Raw genomic sequence first — 13,217 nt, forward strand, 5'->3', positions numbered from 1 at the left:
GAGAGAGAGAACACAAACAGGAGTGATGGGAAGAAAGAGAAAGAGAAGCAGGCTCCCTGCTGAGTGGTGAACCCAATGTGGGGCTCAATCCCAGAACCCTGGAATCATGACCTGAGCTGAAGGCAGACCCTTAACCAACTGGGCCACCAGATGTCCCAAGAGTGAGTGTTAAAAGTCAAATTTTAATGTTTGTCACTTGCTTCCTTCAACTAAAATAATGTCTGTTTCTCAGTAGCCTGTACATAGCCTCCATGACCTGGCCCCTTGCAGCTCTCTGGCTGAACCTTATCCCACCTATTAATACAACCTTCTCCAGCCGTATGAACTTATGAATGTGCATCTTCTCTCTTAATATTCTGGATCTTTTTTTTTTTAATATTCTGGATCTTAAACATGTGCTTCCAGCCCAGAGATACTGGTTTTTGATGGACAATTCATAAATATACTTCAGGTTGCTGCTTCACCATCAATTTCCTTAACTCCTGAATTATTATAGATATTATTACATGATTCCCTAACTTCACACTTCATTTCATAGCACTGATAAGTTCATAAGCATGTAACACTTTGTGTTTCTTGGCTCTATTTCCCAAGCGGACAATACGCTTCATAAGGTATGTAACCTGGTTGGCCTTCCTTCTTCTGGTGCTTTAGCAACAAGACTTAGATACAGCCTGTGTGGAATTAATAAAGGAGTAAAAGACTATATACACGCAGACACAAGTACTTACAAAAGAATATTTTGTAATGACCTGTACATTCCCATTTATTCCCTATTCATACTCTACTGCGAATCTACTATCTATTTTATTCTCAGGTAATGCCCTATTCCCTCCATAAATTGTACGGATCAAATTGCAACTTTTCCTGATACTTTTTCTTAGCTTCCTCTGTGTATTCTTATGAGATCATCCCGGACACAATCCCTTGCTTGAGTTTGTCATAAAACCTAGTCAGTTCATGTTTGCCAAATGATTCCATAGCTAAAGCATCTTGCCTTACGTTACCAAACATTTCATTTACCTTTGATTTTCCATGTCCCAAATTTTCTATTACATTTTCCTTTTTTATTATCTAGCACTTATTACTATTTACAATTATTTAGTATCCTCCAAACCAAAAGAGAAAGTCCTTGAAAGCAACAGTTTTTGTTACTTTATTATCCACTGATTCTGCAATTCTTAGATCAGTGTTTAACATATACTAAAAATCAATAAACAAGCAAAGGATACAGTCAACAAAACTCAAAGACAACCTACAGAATGGGAGAAGATATTTGCAAATGACATATCAGATAAGGGGCTAGTTTCCAAGATCTATAAAGAACTTATTAAACTCAACACCAAAGAAACAAACAATCCAATCACGAAATGGGCAAAAGACATGAACAGAAATCTCACAGAAGAAGACATAGACATGGCCAACATGCACATGAGAAAATGCTCTGCATCACTTGCCATCAGGGAAATACAAATCAAAACCACAATGAGATACCACCTCACACCAGTGAGAATGGGGAAGATTAACAAGGCAGGAAACAACAAATGTTGGAGAGGATGCGGAGAAAAGGGAACCCTCTTACACTGTTGGTGGGAATGTGAACTGGTGCAGCCACTCTGGAAAACTGTGTGGAGGTTCCTCAAACAGTTAAAAATATACCTGCCCTACGACCCAGCAATTGCATTGTTGGGGATTTACCCCAAAGATACAAATGCAATGAAACGCCGGGACACCTGCACCCCGATGTTTCTAGCAGCGATGGCCACGATAGCCAAACTGTGGAAGGAGCCTCGGTGTCCAACGAAAGATGAATGGATAAAGAAGATGTGGTTTATGTATACAATGGAATATTACTCAGCTATTAGAAATGACAAATACCCACCATTTGCTTCAACGTGGATGGAACTGGAGGGTATTATGCTGAGTGAACTAAGTCAGTCGGAGAAGGACAAACATTATATGTTCTCATTCATTTGGGGAATATAAATAATAGTGAAAGGGAAAATAAGGGAAGGGAGAAGAAATGTGTGGGAAATATCAGAAAGGGAGACAGAACATAAAGACTGCTAACTCTGGGAAACGAACTAGGGGTGGTAGAAGGGGAGGAGGGCGGGGGGTGGGAGTGAATGGGTGACGGGCACTGGGTGTTATTCTGTATGTTAGTAAATTGAACACCAATAAAAAAAAAATAAAAAAATAAAAATGAAAAAAAATAAAATAAAAATAAAAATCAATAAACAATATTGTTTCATTGATTGTGTTATATGCCATTATATCTCTTTTACAAATATTTTTTGAAGACATATCCATTTAATAACAATAGAGGGGTGCCTGGGTGGCTCAGTTGGTTAGGATCCTGATTCTTGATTCCAGTACAGGTCATGACCTCAGAGTCATGAAATCAAACCCCTCATCAGGCTCTATGCTCAGCATGGAGTCTGCTTGAGATTCTCTCTCTCCCTCTACCTCTTCTCCTCCTCCTACTTTCACTCACTCACTCATTCACTCTCTCTAGAATAAATAAATAAATAAAATATTTAAAAATAACAATAGGGAGAACCTGGGTGGCTCAGTCAATGAAGCATCTGTTTTTCAGCTCAGATCATGATCCCAGGGTCCTGGGATGGAGCCCTGCATTGAGCTCCTGCTCAGCGAGGAGCCTGCTTCTCCCTCTCACTCTGCTACTCTCACTGCTTGCATGCTCTCTCTCTGTCAAATGAAAATAGTAATAATAATAATAATAATAATAATAATAATAGAAAGGAATGTGAATAACAATTGTTTTATTTTTTTCAATTAATAAAAAAAAAAAAAAGCTATGGGCAGCCTGGGTGGCTCAGCGGTTTGGTGCTGCCTTCAGCTCTGGATGTGATTCTGGAGACCCGGGATCGAGTCTCACGTTGGGCTCCCTGCATGGGGTCTGCTTCTCCCTCTGCTTGTGTCTTTGCCTCTCTCTTTCTGTGTGTCTCTCATAAATAAATAAAATCTTTATTTAAAAAAATAAAAAAATAAAAAAAACTGATGATTAAGTGATAAGGTCATTTTTTATGATCTATTCACCTGGAGTTCTAAATAAGGTATTTATCATCAGATAAAATGCATTTTATTTCTGTCTGATAACAGCATGTTTAGGAAATTATAAACTCCTTAAAATAAATTTTCAAGTACACCATCACAGAAATGACCAAAATGTGCTACACTGTGAAGGACAACTGTAAAAATTAACAAAGGCTAGTGGTTCCAAAAATAGAGTGTCAAGTTTATCAGGGCAGAGTGAATGAGGTTTCATGAATGTAATGCTTTGAAGTTTCAGTGACCTCATCAATAATAGAGGGATAATAAATTCTCTCTCATCTGTAGTGATTTTGAAGATTTAAAGAAATATATATGAAAGGCTAAAGATATTTCCTGGTGTGTATTAAATAATAAATTCTACTTAATAAGGTTATGCTCATATTAGTGAATATGAATTTAGGACATCTTGTACTGAATCATTAATATTTAGATATGCAGGCTATCATATAGTTATTCTATATTTGAAGTATGGATATATTTTTAATTCAAGTGTAAAATTGTCTAAATCTTCTACTGAACTGAGAAGGATATATCTGTAGCATGTAGAATGATATTAAACACATTGTGTCAAATATATCTTACTCTCAATTCCAATTTTGAGTTACAAAATAAAGAAACTAAACAAAATACAAATTCATTAGATTACTGGCATGGTATACTGTTCTGGGGAAAAGAGGGAACTGAAACATGTGGTGAGATGGGGATTTCAAATGTCCACTTTTTCTGTTATTTAATAATCTTTATCTCCATATAGTATATATTATTAAGAAATTGATATATTTTCCTATTATCGTTCTAATCAATAATTTATCCCAGTTTAAAACACATAGTTTAACACTGAACCTTTCCAGTGGAAAATAAATTGCAACTGGTAATATAGTAAGAGATTGAGAATAACATTTACAAAAATATCAACATTTGCTCCAGGAATCTTTACCTGCTGGACAATATGCAATATTTCATGACATGCAATTTTACTCATCCCTGGAGAATATGTGTATACAGAATGCAATGTTCAGACTTCACTGTTTTAAAAGAGACTTGATGTTTTTTCTTCTAATTTACTAAGTACGTGGCCTTGGACTGATTACTTTGGTTGAACCAACGTTGGTTTCCTCATATATCTTTTTTAAGATTTATTTATTTATTCATATGAGAGAAAGAGCATGAGAGGGAGGGTCAAAGGGAGAGGGAGAGAGAATCTCAAGCAGACTCTGGTGAGTACAGAGCCCTACATGGGGCTGGATTACACAACCCTGGGATCATGACCTGAGTCGGATGTTTAACTGACTGTGTCACTCAGGTGCCCCCGGTTTCCTTATTTTTAAGATGTAAATAACAATAGTGCCAGCTTATGTAAATGACATAAGGATTATATGAGATATAAATAAACTAGCACATTAGTAACTGTCAGATCAGTTACTATTGCTCAAATCAGTAATAAAAAAATCTTGAATTCTATTAGTAAGTGCCAAAATCTTCATTCAGTTTTACCTGTTTCATTATATAGCCATCACATTTAATTAATTAAGCAGCACATTTAATTAATTATGCAGCACATATAAATATATTTAACCAGAGACTAACATTAAATAACATCTTGTAAACTATGTTTACTGGAAAATAATAAATGTGGAACTGGAATCAATTCTAAATAATCAGTGGTTTTATTCTAAAAATCTCAAATATCTACAAATAGTACCATCTATTTGAATCAACTGTAAGATGCTGTTGGAAGTAGTCATTTCTATTTCTCTTGCTTCCTTTTTATTCCCCATTTGGCCTGTAATTACTTTAAGGTTGCTATCAGCAGAATACTTCCCACTGTGCATCCCTATGAAATAATTGCACCACACGGCATATAAAAGGTTTATATTCAGACTGTTATTTTGGGTTCTTTAGCAACACAAATGCACCTGTTCTCGACACAATTAGGATAAGCCATATTGAAGATAATCAAAACAAATAATGAAAAATGGTTTGCTTGATTTGGAAAATAAGGCATAATGCCTACTCAGGCATTGGCAAAGCTTTGATAGTGATGCTGTGCAGAATTAACATACTTAATGAAAATTGATTTTGTTTATGTACAGAGGTAATGGATATGCCTGCATAATTTCTGGGCATTGGCTCTTAGTTATTAATTATTATTTTATAATTTACCCAAGACAATTCAAGCCAAAGGTAGCATCTGTTTGGCACTGAGGTTCTACTTAGATTTAATTTTCCAGTTCAAGAGAAATAGCTACAGAGAGTCAAATAAACTATTCAAGGTCACAAAAACAGTAATCTGCCTTGATTAGAGATCTACTGCAGCTCAGATAGTCAATTATAGGAGTTTACCACCAAAATACATTCTTGTCCACGTATTACTACAAAGAGAAAAAGGTAGAAGAGTAGATAAAGAATCAGACAGATACCTGTTATTTTGTTAAATACAAGTACCTCTTTCCCTCCGACATTTCTAAAAAGATATTCACAATGCTGTCAGTTTTATATTTCCTCGTTATCTTTCCAACTATAGTCAGAAAACAATAAAAAGTACTTTACAATTCCCATACCATCAAATCATAAACAATCCTTTGAATTAATACTTAGATATCTGAAAAACTTTATCCATGTGACTAAAATTGAATTTAACTTTTAAAATTTTGGTTCAAAATAACTAAGTCTCTAAGCCACTATCCAGATAGGTACACCTTCTAAAAATTAGCCAATTTATGCATCCTTGACATTTGCATAGTGCTTTTGCAGTTTAAAATTCATAGTAACATTTAATTTCATTCCAAATTAATCACAATAGAGATTTTGTTAACATTATTACTTCACAGAAGAAATCTGTAATGAAATTAGATCAAGAAATGGAGATGAAGAGAGAATATTATAAAATTCATATATTTAAGATGTGACATGAAAGGAGTTAGATCTTTAGACTATTGTATTTTAATCCAGAACCAGGTATCTAGCTCATCCACTGCTAATGCTCTAATGTTAATCTCGTTGTGAAGCTTAGAATGTGGCTCGATCAATAGTGGATGAAATAAATTGTACTGAATTCTCCTGCTCTTTCTATTGTACGCTACTTCTTCATTCAGATACATTTTTTTTTAATTCAGTGTCATGATTCCAAGTATATTACATGATGAAATTTTGGAATTTATAGAAAATTCTCTTTGGCACCAAGCAGTGTTTGAGTTCCCAGTTTGGCCTGTCATCAAATGGCTCTAAAATTATAGTGCAAATACTATTTTTTAGGAGATATTTGTCTTCCTTTAGATAATTAAGTTATAGGACTAGTTAAAAATAGAATATATCAACATATTGTACTACAGGAGAATCCATCTAATCACTGCTTTGTGTCTTACAGTATACCAATATACATACTTAATATACCTCCTAAGAAACCCATGAAGAATTAAAAAGGAATAATCTCTAGCATTAATAACAATTACATATTTTAGTTTGGTATTTTTAAAGTAGTTATCTCTCTCCTTATATGGCATACATTTTGATTTCTTTTAACATTAAGTTTTCAGGGCAGCCCAGTGGCTGAGTGGTTTGGTGCTGCCTTCGACCCAGGATCGAGTCCCACGTCGGGCTTCCTGCATGGAGCCTGCTTCTCCCTCTGCCTGTGTCTCTGTCCCTCTCTCTCTCTCTCTCTGTGTGTGTCTCTCATGAATAAACAGAATAAAATCTTAAAAAAATACTTAAAAAGTTTTCAAACAAATTTCTCTAAAGAGTAATATATGATATACTAAATTACATAATTTTAAATATGTAACAACCAGGAAAAGGAGGAGAGAACATATTTTTCCTCTTCATTGCTGTAGAGTTCATGAAGCAGTATGCTACGCGGCTTTTCATGCCCACAGTATAGGCTCATATCACACATACTGTGACTTGAGTTTAATAATTTTATCTAAGCATATGTTCTCTTTCTTTCTCTACACACACCCACATCTTCTTATTTATTCATCTTTTGATAGACACTTAGGTTGCTTCCAGATCTTGGCTATTGTAAATAATGCTGCAATAAAAACAAGGGTGCATATGCCTCTTTAAATAGGGGTTTTCTCTAATTAATAAATAAATAAATAAATAAAATCTTTTAAAAAGGGGGGGGCGGCCTGGGTGGCTCAGTGGTTTAGTGCCGCCTTTTGCCCAGGGTGTGCTCCTGGAGACCCAGGATCGAATCCCACGTCAGGCTCCCTGCAGGGAGCCTGCTTCTCCCTCTGCCTGTGTCTCTGCCTCTCTCTCTCTCTCTCTCTCTCTCTCTCTCTCTCTCTCTTTCCTCTCTGTGTTTCTCATGAATAAATAAATAAAATCTTTAAAAATAAATAAACATAAACAAACAAATAAATAAATAAGGGTTTTGTTTTCTTTGGATATTCCACCCAGAAGTGGAATTGCTTGATCTCAGTGGCATTTTTCACAGAACTAGAAAAAGGAATTGTAAAATTTTATGAAACACAGAAGATTCTGAATAACCAAAGCCATATTGAGAAGGAACAACAAAGCTGAAGCAGCGCTCAGTCCATTGAGCATATGACTTGATGTCGGTTCAGGTCAGGATCTCAGAGTCATGAGATTGAGCCCTGCATTGGACTCCACACTCAGTGTGGAGTCTGCTTGAGATTCTCTTTCTCCCTTTCCTTCTGCCTCTCATCCCACCCATGCTTATTTTCTCTAGATAAATAAATAAATCAAATTAAAAAAAAGAACAAAGCTGGAGGTATCACACACCCTGATTTCAAACCATACTACAAAACCATAATAATTAAAACAGTATGGCACTGATAGAAAAACAGAACATAGATCAGTGGAATAAAGAACCCAGGGATAAACCCATGCATATAGGCTCAAATAATCTATGACAAAGGAGGAAAGAATATACAATGTGAAAAAGTCTCTTCAATAGATGGTGTTGAGAAAATGGACAGTTACTTGCAAAAGAGTGAAATGAACTGCTATCTTACATCATATAGAAAATAAGATCTCGGTCATTACCATATTTGTTATAATAAGTTGATCAGAATTATATGTCAGAAGTTATATAACATCATTAAATTCTTCTGAAAATAGTGATACGAAGTCGAAAATTAAAGAAAAAGAAGTCAGAGGAATGAACAATGCCCAAAAGTAACATTTAATGGAACCTATAACTTTTGTAGGTAAGATGGAAAAATACTGTATTTTTCGAGTAAAATACTCCGTAGTGAAAATGTCGGAGATAAGAAAATGTGCCAGAAAGTATTGACCAAATCAATACTTTACAATACATCATGGTTAAGCTTCACTTTCTTTTCATCAAATATCTAATTGGAACCACACTATGCAGTCACAAAACTCATCAGAATTTCATGTTCATTCTGTGAGAAATCAGATACCTAAAGATAGAGAAATTATTGAAAAACATGTTTACGCCCTGCTCCCTTATTATAGGAAGTGATTATTTGACTAACAAAGAACTGTAGCTGTAAAAAATGCCAGAATATATTCACAGATGCAAAATAGCTTGATTACACTCTACTTCAATTGGGAGTCCAAAAACAGCTCATTCAGTGAGTGTTCATTAAAGCCAGCTTCTGGAAAATTGCTGTCAATGATTCAATTTTCTAAGGAAAGAAATTGTTGAAAGGAGATTGAAATGGGTTTAAAGTTGTCACCTTTAGGAAGCAAATAATCCCGAGTACTAAAGGCCTACTCTGGGTAACATTTAAGCAAATATTTTACTTTTCAATTTTAACACATTCTGGACTTTATAAATGGGGGGAAGAGGTAGTATGACCTGTTTGTCCTGAGCATCAAGTTTTCAATTTAACTTTATCAGGATTAAAGTACCAAAAAAAAATATTATGTGTGTCTAGAAGTAATACAAAGAAATCTGAAGTTTCTTCCAGAAGCTTTCTGTAGAACTTAAATTTTAAGTCATTTATTAAAGACCCACTCTATGGGCCTTTATACATAAATAGCTTTGATAAATATAATGGATATTCTTTGAAATGATGCATTTCTTCTTAGCAACTTTTTTTTTTCCTTAGTCATTCCAATTTCAGTCCTGGAATTGAACTAATGGTTTTGAAGACTCCTGCCTGAAGCATAGGGCTGCCGGGAAACTGTGCAGCTGAGCGCACAGTGCTCTTATGTACACAATCCAAAGCTGACCATAGAACACCAGAAATTCCAAAATTGTTACATTGTTCTTTGTCTACTTATCAGGTTCCCAGTAAGGTAAAACTACTTAAAACTACCTCTAGTAGTTGGGAGAACTTTATCTAAACCTGCTTCTCTGTTTCTTTACCATATGCTAATATGTATACATGTACATGGTTAAAATAAAAAAAGAGAAAAAGAAAAAGAAAAATAAGCCTTGAAAGTTCCCTGAGCAAATAAAACTAATTTAGTCATACAAACAAATTTTAGTTTAGCTTATTTTGCAAGACTAACTTGACCCAGGTCATTTCTTGTTTATGCCTCTGGAAATCATAAGCAAAACAAACTGTCCCCCAAGGTTGATAGGAGGTAACCACTGACCAATTCCCTATCATTTAAGAAAATGGTAATAGCTTAACCAATCCCTATGACAAGTAAATGGTCATGACCTTTTCACTGTATAAGCTGCTTTGTAACAATATACCCCAGAGCCTCATTTAATCTTTGGGTTTGAGTGCTCCCAGTTTCCAAACTGTCATTTTGGTGTATGCACAATAAAATTTTACTAATTACTATTTCAGCAATTCATTGGTTTTACTTCTATTTCTGAACTTTTGACAATATAAAATATGATTAGATATGTAATATTAAATATAAATGTGTATTATATAAATATATATTTAAGATTAATTCTGAAAGTTATTGAAATATTGAGATATGAGCATTAGAATTGCAGGTTTGAGTACAAAAAAAAAAGGAGATACTTTTTTGGTTGTTTGTTTTCAACACGAAACAAAGAATGTCTACGGAATATATTTGAGTAGATAATAAATCAAACCAGGAAAATATCTCTCTGTAGATTCAAAATAATTTCTCCTGGGTGGGGAGTGTGTCAGATGTACAGAGAATAACATTACACGTAATATCCAGGATTATGGTATTAGTACTGGGAACAATTCTGAATAATATATTATTACATAAATATTTCTTATATAGTAAATTTGCTTAAAAACCAAAATGTGGTCTTTAGAAGATATTTATACAATAATACTGCACTCAAATGTATGCACCCCTATGAAACAATGCTTTTTCGTTATCTGGAAATAAAGATGCATATCTGATCTTTTATTTTAAAATATGACTTTAGAAAAAAAAAAAAGAAAAAAATGTATGACTTTAGAGGCACCTGAATGATTCCATCCTTTAAGGGTCTGACTCCCAGTTTTGGCTCAGGTCCTATCTCAGGGTCCTGATATTGAACCCCACGTCAGAAGTTTGCCTGACATCCTCTTCCTCTCTCTCCCTCTGCCCCCCCCCGAAAGTAAATAAATATTTTAAAAATTAAAATATGACTAACCGAGTATTTGTATATATAGTTATGTTGCAACATTGTCTTTTTTCCTCCTTAGTCTCTGCCAAATAAAAAGATGCAGTGACTGGTTTTAAATTGCTCAGATATAGAGAATTTATGACAGAAACCTTATAAACTCGGATTATGAAGTTGAGGGAAATGTTCTTATAAGGACAGTAACTGTAATTTTGAATTTTTGAAATGTTGGTTATTTCTAAAACTTCACTTTTGCCCATTCTTGCCCTTCTCAGGGAATTATTCTGTAGCAATAATGAAATTTTCAAAGCAATACACTTAAGTGAAAATTCCACCTGCGCCGTCTCATGCTCTTCGATTAGGATATGCACAGGGAGGCCTAGAGCACCTGACATTTGCTTAAAGCTACTCTGAGGCACGAGTAAAAATAATAAATGATATGTAATATGCCACCAACTATTGAATTGTGAACGAGGTTCTTCGGTGGCAACAAGCAGCCCCACATGTCAGGGTGCAGGCAGGAGAAGTTTCCATTTGCTCAGGAAGAAGCCGTGTGCTGGGTTGTACTTTGTAACACGTGCACCTGATAGAGACGGAGGCCTCAGACGCACAATGCATCGATGCAGAGGATGCGCCGACTGCAGATTGTGAAGGCCGCGTTGCATGTAATGTGCAAAATAAGTAGCATGCCCTCAATGTGTGCGGGGTATAGATACGGGCACATACGTGAACTCACGCACATACGTAGCACCGAGTGTGTACACGTACCCGTCACACTAGCATGGACTCGATTTACACTACGCCCCGCGATCGGACGCATCTGCCAGTGAGTGTGCGCGGACACACACACCGCGCCGCCGGCCGCCTCGTCCCCGAGCGCTCCCGGGACGGCACCTGCCGGGAGGAGCACCTGCCAGGAGGGCACTTGCCTGGAGGAGCATCTGCTAGGAGGAGCACCTGCTGGGAGGAGCACTTGTCGGGAGGAGCACCTGCCGGGAGGAGCATCTGTCGGGAGGAACACCTGCCATGAGGAGCACCTGCTGGGAGGAGCACCTGCCAAGATGGCATTTGCCTGGAGGAGCACCTGCTGGGAGGGCACTTGCCTGGAGGCATTTGCCTCCCACCTGGGGACCTGCTGGGGAGGCACTTCCAGGAGGAGCACCCTATCGGAGGAGCACTTGCTGGGAGGAGTACCTCCTGGGAGGAGCACCTCCTGGGATGGCACCTGCTGGGAGGAGCCCCTACCAGGAGGGCACCTGCTGGAAGGTGCATCTGCTGGAAGGGCACCTGCCGGGAGGAGCTCCTGCTGGGAGGAGCACCTGCTGGAAGGGCACCTGCAGCCCCCCAGTCCATCAGGAGGAGCAGGGCCGCCTCAGCCGGTGAGGGAGTCCCCTGGGGAGCACACACTGGGCGGCCGCCTGACCTGCTCCTGGGAACTTCCAGATGTTCCAGGAGCTGCCAGTTTGGTGCCTCCGCCGGACACAGCTTCGCGGCAGGGGCTACGACGCCCAGGCACAGACCTCCGTGGCCACAGCAGGCATCCAGGCGCTCAGGCCAAGGACAAGCAGCCCCCCCCCCGAGATGCCAGCCCCCCGCAGGCGGGCCCGGTGGCTGTGCCCCCGGAGTAGGGGCATGCGGGCGGCCCCCCAGCAGGTGCATGGTGGAGCCCCCAGCAGGTGCATGGCGGAGCCCCCAGAAGGTGCATGGCGGAGCCCCCCAGCAGGTGCAGGACCCAGATGCTGAGCTTCTCGGGTGAACAGCCGCTTATCTCATGATTCCAGAATGTTCGGGATCAAAAGCGGGCAGGACATCATGCTACATGAGGCTGAATCGTTTTAAGATTCGACACTTGCCTCTGACCCTGTATGTGACAGTTTGTCTTCAACGACATGTATTTTGCAGTCGTGAAAAAGCTAAAGCAAGAGCCCAGGGCATCCTCGATCAGTGCCATTGGGCCTGAGGGGGTAGGAGCGCAGCTGGCAACTAGTGGCTCCCAGCCCCAGGGTGGAAGCAGCACATCGTGTCCCCTAGAATTAATTCATCAGGGGCGCCTGGGGGGCTCGGCAGTTGAGCATCTGCCTTCAGCCCTCGTGTGATCCCGGGGTCCTGGGATCGAGTCCCGCACCCCGCCCCCCCGCAGGGAGCCTGCTTCTCCCTCTCTCTCTGTGTCTCTCATGAATAAATAAATAAAATCTTATAAAAATAATAATTTATCAAGTCAAGTCACATGGTCATTTTTCAATTGATCCTACAAAATTTAACTCACCCTTTCCCCCCAAGGTCTTCCCCATCCACTCAGATCATGGAGCTGAGTCTATAATCAGCCTAATGTGCATAGTCTCCACCACTGCTGAAACAGAGTGGCCTCTTCATTGTGTCTTGATGTAGCTTTTCTTAACTTGGATGCTTATAAACAAAAAAGACAAGTATCTGCCCCATTTTGATTCTAAGCTGTTCCCAGAGCCAATGGCCACGCTCATATTACTGGAAGTACTTCCTAGGAATTGGATATCTTATTGCATCATGTCTTAAAAAAGAAAGAAAGAAAGAAGAAAGAAAGAAGAAAGAAAGAAAGAAAGAAAGAAAGAAAGAAAGAAAGAAAGAAAGAAAGATTTATTTCTTTATTTGAGAGAGAGAGAGATCACGTGCAAGTAAACGGGGA

Source organism: Canis aureus, chromosome 4, assembly GCF_053574225.1.
Source record: "Canis aureus isolate CA01 chromosome 4, VMU_Caureus_v.1.0, whole genome shotgun sequence".
NCBI classification, from domain to species: Eukaryota; Metazoa; Chordata; class Mammalia; order Carnivora; family Canidae; genus Canis; species Canis aureus.